Here is an 18,901-nt window from a genome sequence, read left to right as displayed (position 1 = left end):
TCCTTGGCAGCAAATTCCACTTGGCAGAAGATTCCACCTAAACATTAGGAAGAACTTCCTGACAGTAAGAGCTGTTCGACAGTGGAATTTGCTGCCAAGGAGTGTGGTGGAGTCTCCTTCTTTGGAGGTCTTTAAGCAGAGGCTTGACAACCATATGTCAGGAGTGCTCTGATGGTGTTTCCTGCTTGGCAGGGGGTTGGACTCGATGGCCCTTGTGGTCTCTTCCAACTCTATGATTCTATGATTCTATGAAATGCTGATTAATTGAACATAAATCATCAATTTGTGATTACTGTACACAGATACCAACATGCTAGGGAAGAGACAGGTGGGATAAGCAGGCTTTGTAAGATATTCTAGAAAAAGTATAATGCTTTTGCTTTCAACTTCCTCGTCGTCATCTTCCTCCTCTCCTTTCTACCATGCACAATCACCTTATTCCCTGCCAAAGGTGAAAAGCTTAATTTCAGTAACAAAACAGAAACATAACAGGAAGAGTAAATGTTTCTAGTTGAAGTCATCTCACTAGACCAATAAACCAGTCCTAAATCAGCAGCAACATGATGCCACACTAAATTATTCACAGCTAACAGCTATTTGAGTATAGTCATAAATTTAGCATCAGTTGGTTAGAGCCTGGTGCTGAGAACACCAAACTTGCAGGTCTGATCCCTATAAAGGACACCTGAATATTCCTGCATTGCAGGGAATTGGACTAGATGATCCTCTGGATCCCTTCCAACTCTACAATTCTATGATCTTATAAATAACTAACCTCGGCAAGCCACTGTACACACCAGTCTATTCACACAACAACAAAAAGAACAAAATGTCACAATTCCTAATTGCTCTAGTAAAATAGTATCAAAAGGGAAAATATCAAAGTGTGCTCCATAATTAGCAATTACGTGGTGAAAATCATTTCCGTTACATTTTAGACCTGTGCAGTACGTTCAAACTAACTATTTGTGAAGAATGGCCCCAGCTTATTAACTAAGATGCTTCCTCATATTGAAATGTTAAGTTTTCTAATTTAGATAACAGCATCCTTCTGAATTTAGTGAATAATTTTTTTCAAATATGCAGCAATGCACAAGCCTTCCAATTCAAATCTCATCACAAAGTAAAAGTGAAATGAACACAAAACAAAACCTCACAAGAAAATCTGAAGTATCACCAACAGAAAATACTTTAATTGCACTCCTACATTAGACTGCAATTGTATCCTGCAGTCATACCTCATGTTGCATCCGCTTCAGGTTACGTGTTTTCATGTTGTGCCCCGCAGCAACCCGGAAGTACCGAAACGGGTTACTTCTGGGTTTCGCCACTTGCGCCTGCACAGAAGCGCTAAATCACGCCATGCGCCTGCACAGACACAGCACTTCAACTTGCGTCAATTCCGTGTTACGGACAGGCCTCCGGAATGGATCCCGTCCATAACACGAGGTTCCACTGTACTTCTACTTAGATGCAGAAACTATAGCTTACATTCATTGGCATAGCCTGGGGGGGCAGGCTTTGTTGGGGGGAAAGGCTTTTGTTAGGGGGGCAGATTTGTATTGGTTTTTATTGATTTGGAGAGGGAACTGCCCCCCTGCCCCCCTTTGGCTATGTCCATGCTTAAGGTAGGCATTGATATGGCTCCAGAAACTAAAATATGAACCTGGATTAATCACAGCTCATATAATAAACTTTGTTGAACATTTATTTTTATTATATCTCCACCTGTCATTACATTTTCACTGGCAAGGTTAACATACAAATTTTCAGGTTTTAACATTTGGAAGATCTTTTTAAAAACTCACATTTCAGTGCCTGAAAATGATTCATGTTGATATTACTTCTCTCACTGATGTAATAAAAGTAGTCTGTCAAATTGTGCTGAGAGGAAACCTAACTCCCAGAGTTAAGGTGCAGGGAGCCCCACACACAAATGGGGAAATAGTAGGCTGAAACTCGGCATACTATATTAGTTTTGCAAAAACATGTCCCTTATTCACTTCCAAATAAGCTAGGAACCTTTTCTGACCTTCAGTACTTAGCAGTTAAAGACCCTAGCTACACGTACTATTTAGGATTACAGCTCATAACAGGTCAATAAAAGTATTACTAGCACAATCATATGCACGCTTACTTGGAAGTAAGTGCAGAAACTGAGAAAAGTCAGGGAGAGGGATAATCCTGCCTCATCAAAATGCCATCCAGCATGGCACACTGAAGGTTTTGATTGCTTTCTCAATAAATCGTATTTTGTGCAGGTGAGAGCCACCACAAATGAAAGAAAGTACTCAAGTCTTTGCTACATTTCTGACCCAGATACAGTGGTACCTCAGGTTAAGTACTTAATTCGTTCCGGAGGTCTGTACTTAACCTGAAACTGTTCTTACCTGAAGCACCACTTTAGCTAATGGGGCCTCCCGCTGCCGGAGCGCGATTTTGTTCTTATCCTGAAGCAAAGTTCTTAACCTGAAGCACTATTTCTGGGTTAGCGGAGTCTGTAACCTGAAGTGTATGTAACCTGAAGCGTATGTAACCCGAGGTACCACTGTACTGTAATAGCAAACTCAGGAGGTGAGTACCAAGAGGACTGTAACCAAAAAGGGTGACTAGGAAACAAGACAAATGTGTCCTCATGCTGGATAGAACCCCAAATATTGGAGAAATATACGGTATACACATTGCCCTCTCCAAAACTGGCAGGGTGTTAGGAAACAGGAAAAAAAAAATGCTTGAGAGACTAGATCAGGCCCCTGAACTGGTGGTTAGCTACCCCTGTTAAAACTTTAAACATATAGGCTTGGACTCTAGTTGATTTTCAAAATGGATTCAATCAGATTTTTAATTTAATTTCATTTTATTTTCTGGGAGTAGTTATCTGGGTTTGACAGATAGAATAGAGCAGGGGTCAGCAAACTTTTTCAGCAGGGCGCTGGTCCACTGTCCCTCAGACCTTGTGGGGGGCCGGGCTATATTTTTTGGGGAGGGAAATGAATGAATTACTATGCCTCACAAAATAACCCAGAGAGGCATTTTAAATAAAAGCACACATTCTACTCATGTAAAAACACTCCAATTCCTGGACCGTCTACGGACTGGATTGAGAAGGCGATTGGGCCACATCCGGCCCCTGGGCCTTAGTTTGCCTACTCATGGAATAGACTTAGAGGGTTCTAGTAGCCCCCATTTCACTCCAGTGAAAATAATGGATCACAGAAAATAATGTAAACTCAATCCAAGGTTAAATTTATATGTAACCACTTATATAACTTTGATTGTCCAACACAAGAGGTGCTTATCTTGGTGCACACGCATATATATATATATATATATATATATATATATATATATATATGTAGGTGGGGTGGGGGTGGGGGGTGGGGCCTTGATGTCAAGAGCAGAGTAAAATCCCACTGTATTGCTAACTAAGCTTTTGTTCATACAGGATATATCAATGTTAGTAGTCTCTACTAGTATCAACAAGATGTTAGCAATTTCACTCCTCCAATGCTGCATTATGTGATTGGTATAATTCACATGCCTGTCTGAGCAGACTGTGGGAATGGAAAACAGCCTTCTCTCTCTTCCACTGTATGTACTTTGTAATGTACTTCTGCTTTTACTTCATTATAAATAGTAGATTAGACCACAGTGTTTCATGCTTCTTGCTGTGTTATGCTAGATGATTAGTGTGCATCAATCAAGCTGGTTTATGTTGCTAAGCACACTGGATGAGCGGGGAGATGCCTCTTCCAGCGTTGCGCATACCAGAGGATGCTCGGAGTTCTGGGGGTTAGCAGGCACCCCTGGGCATTTTCCAACACATTGTACTCTGCAACTATTCTACATATGATTTAGTGTAACAATATTAAGTTTGCATGCCTTAATGAGGAAAGTCCAAGAAAGCCCAGTAAGGAGACCTCATATCTCTTCCAGTTCCATCAGTTTAAAAACAACCTTTGAGATTGTAACACACACGGCTATTTTCAAGTCCTAAATAAAAGATTAAACACATTTAATAAAAACAGAATAAACATTATAATGTGTGATAAACCCACTGATTTCAAATGTTGATAAAAAGAGGTGAATGGACAGAAGACAATAACACCAGGTGACTTTTTGGTACAGAGTAAGGGAACTCATTTATAAACATGAATGTGTCCCAACTCAGAACTTTTTAGTTTGAGGATAGGATGGTTACTCTGGTGTATGTATATGCATGAAATGCACTATACACACATATGTCTGACATTAAGACATGATGCTTCGTCGGGTATCATTTGAAGTTATGTTGTAAACCCATGAATACATGACACATTCTTATTGTAATTATATATGCTAGAATGGAAGCATATAATGCTGGGAAAACATAACAAAAACAATGTAGGAAGGCATCTCAATACAGACTGTCAAAGGAAAAGCTCAATGGTGGCACTTTCCAAGTACAGTGGTGCCCTGCAAGACGAATGCCTCGCAAGACGAAAAACTCGCTAGACGAAAGAGTTTTCCGTTTTTTGAGGTGCTTCGCAAGACGAATTTCCCTATGGGCTTGCTTCGCAAGACGAAAACGTCTAGCAAGTTTGTTTCCTTTTTCTTAAAACCGTTAATACCCAGGGTGCATTGCTTGAAGAGGTGCAGTTGCGACTTGACTTCGAGGAGCAACTCATAGCACGCGGTTTGGTAGCCTTTTTTCAGGTTTTTGAGGACTTTGGTGATTTTTGAAGCTTTTCCAAAACTTCTTTTGCAGCCATTTGGTAAGTTAAACTTTTAAAACTTTTTTGGGGGGTTTTGGATTTTGGGTTGGAGTGTTTGGAATTCAAGGACTTGGTGTTGGGGGGGGTGGAAGAATCTGGGAGCTTGTGTGGTTTTTTTGAATTTTTATTATTTTTGTGACCATTGGGCCAGTCTGCTGTTTTTTTAAAAAAATATTCTGGGTTTGAATTTCTGTGTGGTGTGTGGCTGGGGGAACAGTTGGGGAGGGGTTTGCAAGAATCTGGGAGCTTGTGTGGTTTTTTGTGTTTTTTTTTGAATTTTTATGATTTTCTGTGACCATTGGGCAATGTTGTTGTTGTTTTTTTAAAAAAATCTGGGTTTGAATTTCTGTGCGGTGGGTGCCTGGGGGAACAGTTGGGGAGGGGTTTGCAACAGTTGGGGAGGGGCTGGGGGAACAGTTGGGGAGGGGTTTGCAATTTCTGTGTGGTGGGTGGGTGGCTGGGGGAACAGTTGAGGTTTTTGAAGACTTTGGTGATTTTTGAAGCTTTTCCAAAACTTCTTTTGCATCCATTTGGTAAGTTAAACTTTTAAAACTTTTTTTGGGGTTTTTGGATTTTGGGTTGGGGTGTTTGGAATTCAAGGACTTGGTTCTGGGTTTGAATTTCTGTGTGGTGGGTGGCTGGGTGCTTTTGAATTTTTTGGATGTGAAGCACTAATTTTTTTTTTATTTTTTTGTGAGTTTACGAAGGTAGGAGCTGTGCTGCCATGGGACCCAAGAAGACTGCTGCTGCAGAGGCCGGCGAGAGGAAGAAGGAGAAGGTGACGCTGGAAATGAAGAAGGAGATCATCCGGAAGCACGATGGTGGAATGCGTGTGACAGACCTCGCCAGGGAGTACGGGAGGAATCCATCAACCATTGGGACCATCCTGAAGATGAGGGAGAAGATCCTTGCGACTGATGCAGCCAAGGGAGTCACCAGGATTGTGAAGAACTGCCCAGCTGTTCTGGAGGAGGTGGAGAAGTTGCTGCTCATCTGGTTAGAAGAGAAGCAGCGTGCAGGGGACACAGTGACTGAGGCCGTCATTTGTGAGAAGGCCAAGGCCTTGCACGCAGACCTCATCCGGGAACAGCCAGGAACCTCAGGCGAGCCAGAAGTCTTCAAGGCAAGCAGAGGTTGGTTTGACCGGTTCAAGGCAAGATCTGGAATCCACAGCGTGGTCAGGCATGGAGAGGCTGTCAGTTCTGATGTTCCTGCGGCTGAAGACTTTGCAGCGGAGTTCCTGGAGGTTGTGAAGACGGAGGGCTACGTTCCACAGCAGGTCTTCAACTGCGACGAGACCGGGCTGTTTTGGAAGAGGATGCCCAAAAGGACTTTCATCACACAGGAGGAGGCCAAGTTGCCTGGCCACAAGCCCATGAAGGACCGTCTGACCCTGCTCTTCTGTGCCAACGCAAGCAGCGACCTGAAGATCAAGCCCCTGCTGGTGTACCACTCGGAGAACCCACGGGCCTTCAAGAAACACAAGGTCGACAATGAGCAGCTGAGTGTCATGTGGCGATCCAACAGTAAGGCTTGGGTCACACGTGTGCTGTTTCTGGACTGGGTCAATCTTGCTTTTGGCCCTGCTGTCAAACAGTACCTGCTGGACAACGACCTGCCGCTGAAGGCTTTGCTTCTGATGGACAATGCTCCTGCTCATCCTAAAGGCCTTGAGTTGGACTTGTTGGAGGAGTTCAGCTTCATCAACATCATGTTCCTGCCGCCTAACACCACGCCACTGCTCCAGCCGATGGATCAGCAGCTCATCGCCAATTTCAAAAAACTCTACACCAAGGAGCTTTTCAGGCGAGGTGACTGATTGCACCACCATCACCCTGCGGGAATTCTGGAAGGACCACTTCAACATCGTCACCTGCTTGAAGATGATCACCACGGCCTGGAACGGGATCAGCCAGAGAAATTTGAATTGCGCTTGGCGCAGCCTGTGGCCGGACTGTGTGGCACCAAGTGACTCTGATGCACCAGAGTCAACAGTGGTGCAGGACATTGTTGCCTTGGGGAGGACCATGGGCCTGGAGGTCACAGAGGAGGACGTCAGCGAGCTGGTGGAGGAGCACGACCACGAGCTGACCACCCAGGAGCTGGTCGAACTGCAGGCAGAGGCTGCGCAGGAGCAGGCCTCGCTGGAAGAGGAGGAAGCAACTGAGGAACGGCTGTCCTCCCAAGAACTGAGGGACATTTGCATGAAATGGAAGGATGTGCAGGCTTTTGCACAGCGGCACCACCCTGACAAGCACGTGGCACATGACCTTGCGAACACTTTTGATACGAGGGTCATGTCACCTTTCAGGGAGGTGCTGAAAAGGCAGATGAAGCAGCAGACCATGGACAGGTTCTTCAGCAAGAAGCAAAGAGTGGAAGAGGAACCTTCTTCGAGTGGTCCCCCAGAGTCTTAGAAAATGTACTGTATACTTTGTTGATTTTTAAATGTTTTTCTGTCATGTTTAGAAACTTATTGTTCGTTCAATTTTTGAAATGCTCTTTACAGTATGTGTGACTTTAAAGAGCAGTTAATAAACTCTTTTTGTACCAAATTTGGCTTTGTTTGGACTTTTTTTGACCATAGGAACGCATTAATTGATTTTCAATGCATTCCTATGGGATTTCGTGCTTCGCAAGACGAAAAATTCGCTAGACGAAAAAACTCGCAGAACGAATTAATTTCGTCTTGCGAGGCACTACTGTACCAGCTATCAGGTGCATTTAATATGCTAAGCACATATTAGCATGGAAGGACACATGGAGGCAGCTGTGAAGGCAAAGTGTATATATAACCCTTCAAAATAAATCACATATACACCCTTCATCCGAGGATCACAGGACAGTTTTCAATATACAAAAACCACAAAAAGTAGTAGTAGTACATAGTAGTAATGCCTTGCCAATCTGGCTGGGTAACATAGTAATAAACAAAACCCTTCCACTAGTCTGTCCCAGCTGCATCTTCTTATATGTTTCTTTTCCTATTTGTCTTTTTCATAGTTTAGAAGCAATTGACCAAAATAATTTAATATTGAAACAACCCTAGCAGTGAATCACTTTTACTTCCGAATAGTATTCCCTGATTTTACCATCAGCATTTTTGTCCCATTTCTCATTCTGCAGGTGAAATATACCTGAAGATCAAAAGAATCATAATACATGAATAGTATTTTATCTTGGATATAACCTAGGACATGGGTAGGCAAACTAAGTCCCAGGGGTCGGATCCGGCCCAATCGCCTTCTAAATCGGACCCGTAGACGGTCCAGGAATCAGCATGTTTTTACATGAGTGGAATGTGTCCTTTTATTTAAATGCATCTCTGGGTTATTTGTGGGGCATAGGAATTCGTTCATATAATTTTTTCAAAATATAGTCCGACCCACCACAAGGTCTGAGGGACAGTGGACCGGCATCCTGCTGAAAAAGTTTGCTGACCCCTGAGCTTTGGAAGGATCTCAACACGGCTTGTCTTTTTATCAGATATTTTCCTGTTCAAAATACAAGATGCCACTCTCTAAATGGATTTATGTCACAAATTTGAAGCCACTTGGGTTTTTTTAAAAAAGCTTTGATGGAGTAAATTGGTGCCTAAGGTTGGGTAGGACTTCACTGGCCATTCCTTGCCAGTTAATCTTACTGGTGGAAAGGTAGCCTTTTAATAGCTTACAAGTCCTCACGAGGGTCAGTAACTTGTACTCTGAATTGGGACAAAAGTGGGTTTTTTAAAAACCACACTAAAGAAGTCTATGTTACTAAGAACTTTTTCGTGTGAATGGCTGCTTTTAACATATCAGTGTGTCTGTCTGTTCTCAATTTCATTCCTTCCGACCTCAATGTTTATAACTCCACTCCACCCTGCCACCTTCCATATATCTGTCTGTCTATAAAATTATTCATGATAACACTTTGTGCATCTGATAAAATGGACTGATGATGCTGGTCAGTCTAGAGAGGAACCAGCAGTTCGTGGAACCTACTTGCCCTCTGTGGGGTTTGCAGGATACAACCTTCTGTGGAAAGAAAGGGCAAGGGAGAAAAATTGTGGGCGGAAAGGATTGCCTGCAAACAGCGCCCTACGGCTTAAAAGGGGTGGAAGGTATTTGTGTAAGAAGAATTAAAGCTATGGGGTCACAGCTCATGCCAATTTGGGGAGGGTGGGGGAAAGGGAGAGGAAAGGGGTTATGACAGAGCATGGCAGACCCTCCAAGTGTCCCTATTTTCCAGGGATGTCCCTGATTTAGAGAAGCCATCCCAATTTCTGATTTGATCCCGGAAAGTCCCACTTTTCCTTAGGACGTCCCTATTTTCATTGGAGAAATGTTGGAGGCTATGGAGTTATTGACCTCCAAGCCGTCTGAAGGCAATTCTGTATAGGGAAGTTTTTTTAATGTTTAATTTTTTCATGATGTTTTTATATATGTTGGAAGCTGCCCAGAGTGGCTGGGGCAGCCCAGTAAGATGTGTGGAGTATAAATAGTAAAATTACCATTATGGAATGGGACGTCCCTATTTTCATCCGAGAACTGTTGGAGGGTCTGGCACAGGCACGGGCTGAAGGGGCCGGGCACCCACCATCGCCGGGCCAAAGCGGCACTCCTGCCCCGAAGGGAGCCCGAGCCCACAAATCAGGAGGAGGAGGAGGAGAGTATCTCCTGCAGAGCGCGCCACGGAAGAAATGTGCGGGGCTGCTGAGGGCCAGAGGGCGGCCTGCTCCCTTGGGCTGCCGCTGGGACCCGAGCACCCGCTTTCCTGAGGGGTCGGATCCGGCGGCGGCGGCTGCTGCTTTGGAGGGAGCAGGAGCGCAGTTCCGGGATCCAGCCCATTCGGGGCCTGGAATCCATGGGCCTCCTCCGCCCGCCCGCCCGCCCGCCCGCCCGCCTCCCCGGCCCCTCCGTACCTGCGGGAAGAAGCAGCTGGCAAGGCGGCGCCGCGGCCTAGCGCCTCCCAAGCGACACGTCGCCACCATGGAGCGGCTCTCCGGGCTGCCGGCTGGGCCCAGGGCGGGCGGCGCGCTCGGCGGCGATGCGGCAGCGAGCGGAGCGGACCCGGCAAGCGCCGCCTCTCCCGCAGCCCCGACCGGGAGGAGGAGGAGGAGCCGCCGGGCCCAGAGGCGCCCGGGGAGCCGCCGCCTCTTCCGCCCCCCTCTCGGCCCGCGGAGCGCCGGGCAAAAGGCGTCGCCACCCGCCTCCCGCCCTGTCAGCAAAAGACAGCCGCCCTATAGGAACTAATAGCCAACATTTTACCTCGGGAATCAGCTGCCTCAGTTCGGGGTCAGCGCCGCTCTCTTTCCAAATGTTTGCACGTCTCGCCCTCGGCGTAGAAAAGGGCGCCCCGGCTGCTCATAGCAAAACGTTCAAATCGGAAGCCAAAATAGAAAGCGGCGAAGAGGGGAAACCACCTCAGCAAAACAAACCCACAGCTGCCGGAGCGCCGCCAAACCGCAGCCTACAAGTTCCTCTCCCGACGACTCCTTGGGGCTGGAGCCCTGCTTCTGCTCAGCCTCCCGGGCGAGAGAGAGCCTTGCAGGGGAGCCAGGCGGAGGAGGCGCAGACGCCGGAGTCCCAGCTGGCAGGAGACTGAAACGGCCAAATAAGAAGAACACCATAACTGGGATAAGGAACAAATCAATGGGACTTGCTCTCAATAAACATGCTCTGGATGGGACTCCCCAGCTCCCTTCCTCTCCCCAGTTCATCCTCCCTTCTCCGCCTCCCTGTCACACCTGCAAACATTTTCATAAAGTGTAGCATCTCCCTTTCCCATTTTCTGTCTTAGAGAAAGGCAAAGCTTTCATGCATTTACTTTAATGAATTTTTTAAGTATTTTGAAATAAAATGGTAAATTATAGGTAATTGTTCTCTTGTCATAAATATTACATGGTTTTATTCCAGTTTGCGTACCTTTAAAAAAAGATGCAATATCATTTTATTGTCTTATTTACTTATGTAATAAACAGAAATTATCCGGGTAGTTTACAATAAAAGGACCCCAAAAGTTGTCTGTGGACAAACACCGGCTCTGAAGCGAGATGAGCACCGCAGCCCAGAGTCACCTTGGACTGGAATTAACAGTCCAGGGGTCCTTCACCTGCTCTGCCTCTACAGTGGGAGGCAGGAGGGCTTCTGACAAGTTACTGGAAAACACAGGATGGAGAGCATTCTTGTATTGGGGTCCATAGGTATCTGGTTGGCCACTGTTAGAACAGAATGCTTGATCCAGCAGGTTCATCTTAAATGATTAAAAGCCTGGTTCTTGCCGCACCAAGCACTAAAAATAGAATGAAGTAGGCGCCAGGCCAGTCTCTCAGGGAATAAAGTTCCACAGATGCAACACTACTACAGAGAAGACCCTTGTGGAATAAATAAGGAAGAAATAGTAAAAATGACCGTGCGAACAAAGGTTCTCAAACAGCCTAAAGGAGAGGCCCCTTCGGAGAACTTTATCTACAACCTGAGTTGTTTATGTCTTACAACTTGAGTTGCTGGAGAAACTGCAAACAAGATAAAGTAGATGTTGGACTCGATAAGCTAGAATACTCCCTAAGAGGCTCCTTTCCTTGCTAGTAATTAAGTAAAGAATGTGTTAAAAGTAGATTGTTAGCCTTGAAAGAGGGATACTGTAGATTTATAGTTTAGAGGTGACTCGAGAGAACAAGGAGAAATAGCAGGTGATAGTTTAAGAACTATTACACATGCTCAAACGCTGCATGAATATTATAGAACACCCCTGTTGGAGAAACGGCTAATTTGAATGGACATGGGATGTATGTTATTGGTGGGGGTACATATTAGAGGGACATACAATGTAGGCGGATCAGGAAGCCTGTAAACTGCAATTGCTTAACCAATAGGAATTGTAGGAGGGATATTTGAATGGTTTTAGGTTATAAATTATGTGTGATGTAAGCTCCTTTATAGCATGAGCTGAGGGGTTGCCCATGCAGTGCTATGACAACAATAAATCTGGCTATGCCTGATTGTGGTGTAGACTCCTTTTTACACAGAGTAAATTGACACCCTCTGGGTAAAGATCCCTTGGGACAGAATTTGTCCAACAACCCTCTTCTATGTTGCCCTGCTGGCTCCTAGGAATTGCCAGGGCCCAGAATGGGCAAAGACTCATTCTGCTACCTCATCCTTAGTTTTCATAGAGAACATTAAAAGAGCAGGAGGGGTAGATTAGAGTTTCTTCCAGATTAAGGGAACTATTGTTGAGAGATCCTTGCTTGAAATTTCCCCAAATTGTGGACCACCAATGTAGAGCAGGCAGCCCTTTTTAACCTGGAAGAGGGTTGGTAAAACTCATTACAGTGGTACCTCGGGTTACAGACACTTCAGGTTACAGACTGCTAACCCAGAAATAGTACCTCAGGTTAAGAACTTTGCTTCAGGATGAGAACAGAAATCATGCTCTGGCAGCGCAGCGGCAGCAGGAGGCCCCATTAGCTAAAGTGGTGCTTCAGGTTAAGAACAGTTTCAGGTTAAGAATGGACCTCCAGAACAAATTAAGTTCTTAACCTGAGGTACCACTGTACAGGGTAGCACACTGTACAAGTGACCTTAAGTATAAGCAGGTCATAGATTATAGCCATTTCACTCTGGCTCAAGACCCTGTTCTGGCACTGTTGAAAAGACTGGTTGTTTAGGTTGATGACTGGTATTGGGAGATGGATAGGAAGAGTGTGACCCTGTTTTGCTATTATCAACCTCCTGAGGAAGCTATTTAAATAAAACTCAGTTGCACATTATATTTTACTAAAATTGCCAGTTTCTCCATTAATTGGGGACATGGTCTGTCAGCTCTTGAAAATGAAAGGATGTCTTTTGGCCTTTATGAAGTGAACTAAAACCAGCTCAGTAACAATGGAAAGGGTGGGGGTCATACAGGACTATAGTCACTCATTGTCACAGATCACTCTGTTCAAATCACACCATCTTTGTGAATTTTCTCAAAGATTTTGTGCATTGGCAACGGAACAATTATCAGCTAAAATAATACTAAACTGTGATCTGGCATCTTCCACACCATTAATCATTTGGTTGGTCTGGAGTTGCTCCCAACCCTCACTAGTAGAGCAGTATTTTTAAAGGCTTTGGAAGGTGGAGAAATTATACCTTTTTACCAATACGTAACCATTAATAAAATCAGTTCAGTAACAGCACTGTCATAATGATGTCTACAGTGGTACCTTAGTTTGCAACCATTTTGGATTACAACCGTTTTGGATTACAATCACATCAAACCCGGAAGTGCGTGTCCCTTTTTTTTATTACAACCCCCCTTTATTTTTTGATTATAATCCTTTTTTTTTGGGGGGGGGGCATTGGTGAAAGCGTGCCTTGGGTTACAATCTGTTTTGGTTTACAACCAGACCTCCGGAACGGATTATGGTTGTAAACCAAGGTACCACTGTACTTAAAAGTCCCATTAAATTCTAGGATTAAATTACAAGGTGATCCTAAATGAGACTAGGAATACAGCCTAAGATAATAAATTATTTTGAGAATGTTCCCTTATTAAGGACTCTTTAAGGAAAAGCTATAAATAGAGTGTTTTTTTTGTTAACAATAAATAAACAAAAATAAATAAATGGCTGCATATTAAAGAGTATATTTAGATATGCAAATAAACACTCTTCTAAATTCAGGTCCAGGCCACTGTATATGCTGAGTAGTCTTGTAAACTTGGCTCCACCTCCCACTAATTGTGAAATAGTGGCTAATGTTATGAATTGCTTCTGAATGTGCTTAGGCTGCCTACATTTCTGTTCTGTTCTCACTTACCGTCTGGCATGCCACAAACAATTTTCTTGATGAAACAGATGGCAGCAAATAAATCCATCAAAGGCCAATCCGTAAGAACGTGACTCAAGTGTGAAATAGTTGTCAGATTATTACCTTGCAAAACTGGGCTCTTGGTATCTACATATCTCTCACCCAGGTGAACTCTGAGTCAAAATTCCTTATTTCAAAGATACTGTATGTCAGTGACATAAATAACATGCAGTGAATTATCAGTTAATAAAGGCTACTGCCCTATGTGCACATATGTGAGGAAGTAAGCTGCAGTGAAATATAATAAAATAAGCTTATTTCCAAATAAGTAAATAGATGACTACAGAAGTCAGGATTAATGGCCCTAGTGTAACAGTGACCTTTTAAAGTAGTTTTTATTGTCAATCATTTCCCCAAGTGATACAGTAGTTCTCTTTATAATTTGAATCCAAGGTCCTGTATTCAGTTCTACATGTTATTCAAAAGTTCTAGGAAGAGTAGTTTACTGTCCATAGACCTTGCTTTAATTTTCAGGTTTAATTTTTTAGAATTTAGAATTTAAATCTTTAGCTTTAAATCTCCCCCCCCCAAACACTCAATTTCATTGTACTCTGTGTGCTTAGCGCACAACACACCACCTCACAAGTCGGTTGTGTTTTGTTATTTTCCATTCAACAGCCTAACAGCCCACAGACCGAAGCTATTTTTTAGCCTGTTGGTACAACTGATTATGCTTCTATATCTCCTGCCTGAGGGTAAAAGATTAAAGAGGTGCTGGCCAGGGGGTGAGTCATCCCTGAGAATTTTTCTCGCTCTCCTAAGGCAACGATTCCTTGAGATGTCACGCCAGCATACCACACTGTGATACAATATGAAAGGACACTTTCTATTGTGGACCAGTAAAAGGAGTTCATCAGTTGTTGTTTAACATTATTCTTTCGCAAGACCCTGAGGAAATGGAGTCTCTGTTGGGCCTTTCTGACCACCTGAGTTGTGTTGATTTTCCAAGTGAGGTCCTCACTAAAGTAAATTCTCAGGAATTTAAAGGAGGAGACTCTCTCCATACAGCCCCCCCCCCCCGATATACAATGGGGCAGGTTCCCCTCTCTTCCTCCAGAAGTCCAACACCATCTCCTTTGTCTGGAAATAAGACCTTATGAGGAACAGTTGAAGGAGCTAGGTATGTTTAGCCTGGAAAAGAGACTGAGAAGAGATATGATAGTCATCTTCAAATATCTCAAGGACTGTCCCATGGAGGAGGGAGCAGGCTTGTTTTCTTTGCTCTGGATGGTAGGACTCAAACCAATGGATCCAAGTTACAAGAAAGGAGATTCGGACTAAACATCAGGAAAAATAGCTGTTTGGCAGTGGAACAGTCTGCCTTGGGTGGTTGTGGACTCTCCTTCCTTGTAGGTTTTTAAGCAGAGGTTGAATGGCTATCTGTCATGGATGTTTTAGTTGAGATTTTTGCATTGCAAGGGGTTGGACTAGATGACCCTTGGTGTCCCTTCCAACTCTAAAATTCTATGATTCGATTACTTAGCACTTTTTTCCTTGCTTGAAAACAAATTGGTAGGCAATATTTTTTAAAAAGAAGGAAAGAAAAAAACTTCAGTTGAAACATATCAGATTACTATTATTTAAATTTCTGCAGTTTCACATTGTTTTTTTTATATCTCCCTCAGAATATCCTTAGGTCACACAATGTTGGACTATGGACCATTGATTATCAGGTTTCTTCTTTTGTTCCATCACAATGGAACAAAATACATTTTTGTTGTCTTAGGGACCTGATATGAAGCACTCTAAAGCATGGATTTTAGATTCTGCTAGCATCTAGAGTTGCAGCAGCAGCAGCAGCAGAATTTGACTAGTACAGAAGGGTCCAAAAAGAGCTTTCCTCTATAAGAAAATCCTTTGTCTATAATCCTTGATAATTCTTGGAGAACTGGTTAGGTCCCTGCAGACTGGAGGTGGACATATGTTGCCCCCATCTTCAAAAGGGGGGGAGGGGAAAAAATAAAACCCAGGTAACTACCGGTACCAACTGGTGAGCTTGAAATCGATTCCAGGAAAGGTCCTAGAAAGGAGAATTCAACAGTCGTCTGTGAGCACTTAGTTAAAGGATGCGATTACCAAGACCCAGCATGGGTTTCTCAAAAACAAGTCATGCCAGAGGACTCTCCCTCTCTCTCTCTCTCTTTCTCTCTTTTGGATGGAGTTACAAGCTTGGTGGATCTGGGAAACGCCGTGGACCTAGTATTGTAAGGCTTGATTTTGACAAAGTCCCCCATGATATTTTGTGAGGAAGCTGGTAAAATGTTGGTTGAATGAAGTAACTGTTAGGTGGATTTGTAGCTGGTTGACTGACAGAACCCAAAGAGTACTCGTAAATAGTTCTTCATCATTCTGGGAAAAAGTGATAAGTGGGGTGACACAGGGCTCTGTCCTGGGCCCCAGTGGCATAGCCAGAATTTTTGTTACAGGGGGCAGGCCAATTGTTGGGGAGGGGAGCGCAACCTCAGTTAATGTATTTTATTTCTTTTTATTGATGGGGGGCAGCTGCCCCTCTCTGCTCCCCCTTGGCTATGCCCATGCTGGGCCTGCTGTTGTTCAACATCTTTATAAATTATTTAAATGAAGGAATTGAGGGGATGCTCATCAAATTTGCAGATGACACCAAACTGGGAGGGCTGGCTAATGCTGCAGAAGTCAGAATCATGACTCAAAATGACCTTAGCAGATTGAAGACCTGGGCGCAAGCTTAAGAAAATGAATTTCAGTAGACACAAATGTAAGGTTCTGCACTTAGGCCGGAAAAACCAGATTGGCAGCTGAATCATGCTCCAAGAATGTTGACTGGACCTTTCCTTGTGCAAACACAAGGGCATCAGGCTGGCTTAGGGAGTTGCAGAGCAAGCCATAGGATACACACAAGTCTTTTCTCCAGAACAGGGGCACCAAGTGCCCCCACATTAATGGGGGTGCAACACGTGATGTGTCATGCCCAGTGGGACATGCTGCGGGGAGGAAGTCGAGCAAAGCAGCGCTATTCTCCTCCTCCTCCTCCTCTCCACCTGATGCCATGTGGGGAGGAGGAGGAGGAGGCAGAGCGTGGTGCTGCTTTGCGCTCGCCCTCATCCTCCCCACAGCATGCGCTGGGGGCGGGATGTGCAGAGGGTGATCTTTGCCCTCGCTGGTCCCAGCCCCCTCCTGGCTCCTGGGTGGGAGCTGGAGCACAAGGAGGGCACCTTGCGGTGGCAGGGAGTGCCAGCCCCTTCCATATTGATTCAGATATTGAGGGGGTGGAGCCCCAAGCACCCCCAATAGCCAGCGCCAGTGCTCCAGAACCTTACCACTTCCCAGCAACTGCCACCTGAGCAGGGGTGGAGGAAGGGGGGTGCGGTAGGTATGGGCCGCCCCGAGTGTCTCCACTGAGGGGGGGGGTGACAAAATGTCGGATGGCACTCACCGCGGGGCCTGAGACGCATGGCTTGAGCGTGTGCAGGCTCCGCTCTGCCCAAACAGTCCCCCCACTGCCTCCGCCCCCCCACCTGTGGGGTGGCTGAGTGGGAGGAGGAAGGCAGACCCCCAAGGCCCCACGGTGCCCCCCCATGGGTGCCCCAGTGGCTTCCTCTGCCCTTGCAAGGCCAGCCCTGCTAATAAATTAAAACTAATGTTGTTTCCTTTACAACGTTTTAACTGTGAATTATTTTATATCTACAAAAAGAAGAAAAGCTTCTGGCCATTGAAACATGTGATTAATTACTGTAACGCACCCACATTCCCATTTATTACAGGTGACCACAAGGTGCAGGGCTTTTTTATGCCACCAGTTTTATGGAAGGCCCCATCCATGAATCATTCTCACTTCAGAGCATTTTAATCAGTTTGCCGGATGAGATTTCCTTCTCCTGAGTTTCTTCAGCAAACAGCCTTTTCTAATACAGTATTTGGTTTTATTTATTTATTTATTCCTTTCTTTTTTAACTCTGTGCTTTTTTGACTTTTTGCGTTATTTTAATAGTACCTTATCCACTGTTAGCTTTCTTCTTGTTGTTGTGTAACAATAAAAGCATGATTTATTTATTTTTAATCATGGTATGTTGTCTGAAATCTGACAGCTGAATTTAGACTCAGCATAGGTGCAGATAACTCTACTGATTTATTTTCATGTCTAGCTGATCCACAGGTGGATTTCTCCTAGTGCAAGAGGTGGAGGGTGGAATCTGGACTGTTTTCAGTGGGGCAGTGCTCTGAAAACAATGCACACTGGACATGCTCAGAGATTATTCCTTCTTCAAGTTCTCCAATACCAGGACTGAAACCTGAAACTGAGAACAGATTTGAGCACTGGTTTAACTGCATTTTCACTACCTGCCTCTTTACAGTGCTGTAAAACATGTCTGTGTGGGGATTGTATATATTCCTTCAGGTCCCCCCCCCCATTTCCCTAGCTAATAAAGCATATTCATCCCTTAAGTGTTCCTTGTTTACAGTGCACTATTAAGAAACCATCGTAGGACAAAAGCAGCTGTCTGCAGTGACTTTCCATTATTGCAGCAGATGGCAGCCCAACACCGTATTTGAAAATGAAGGTAGAAGGCCTCTTTTCTGCAACATTGCTGCTTGTTTTCTACAGCAGCACTGGCTACAGAAGGATCTGCCTTGCAATCAGGACTACAGTCCATGTAATCAATAAGGCCATATTGTCAAAAGGTGCAGAAATGCTTAAAAATTGTGACAAGCAGCTTTTTACCCCAAACTTACCCAAGCTCAGCAACATTCAGTGATGAGTGAGAAGTGAGATGGGTGGGTAGAGCAATACTTGATTAACGGTTCAGCAACAGAAGAGTCTAAAAAGTCTGTGATTCAGCGTACAAGCATAATAATATTTTCTTGTACCAACCAATTATCTAAAGAAGCAAATAATCATGAAAAATTACCCCTAGATGGGACCTCTCTGTATACTCCCTCACCCAGAAATCCCTGGTGGTATTCTACCTATTTTTGTGTTTGTTGGTTTCTTCAGCTGGAAAGTTGGGATTTGTAAAAAGCCCCTGCCTCCTTATTCTTAGCTTAACTCATTACATGTGCCTAATTTTTATTCTCTGGCTAGTTTCCCCCTCAACGTCTGTTGCAAACAGCTAAGCAGACTGTTAAGCCTGTGCACCAGGCTCCCGTGAGTGGAAAATTAAATCTGAAACATTGTTAGAATATTCCACACTTTTTTGTTCATAGGTAGCCTTCAAATTAGGTTCGACTGTAGCCCCTGCTGGTGTAGAACTATTGATTACAGTACTTGTCACCCCAGTCTAGGTTTCTGTGACTGAGGTTTAATATAATCGTTCAGTTAGGGTGGCCAGA

General features: G+C 44.4%; 1 protein-coding gene across 4 annotated transcripts in view; it reads right to left on the bottom strand.

The window, feature by feature from the left end:
- Positions 1-9,780, bottom strand: part of VPS54 (VPS54 subunit of GARP complex) — a 54,890-nt gene extending 45,110 nt beyond the window's left edge. The window contains exon 1 of one of the 4 annotated variants that reach the window (XM_081855482.1): positions 9,691-9,780. The gene's annotated coding sequence lies outside the window, so the exon portion shown is untranslated. Of the gene's footprint in view, positions 1-310; positions 729-3,882; positions 4,052-9,690 lie in introns of those variants that run through there. The other 3 variants (XM_081855485.1, XM_081855481.1, XM_081855483.1) reach the window with 3 other exon arrangements.
- Between the last annotated feature and the right edge of the window lie 9,121 nt (positions 9,781-18,901).

This window comes from Podarcis erhardii, assembly GCF_964252035.2.
Source record: "Podarcis erhardii genome assembly, chromosome: 3".
NCBI lineage: Eukaryota > Metazoa > Chordata > Lepidosauria > Squamata > Lacertidae > Podarcis > Podarcis erhardii.
The sequence above is the reverse complement of the archived record's forward strand: the minus strand, read 5'-3'. Positions and strand labels throughout refer to the sequence as shown.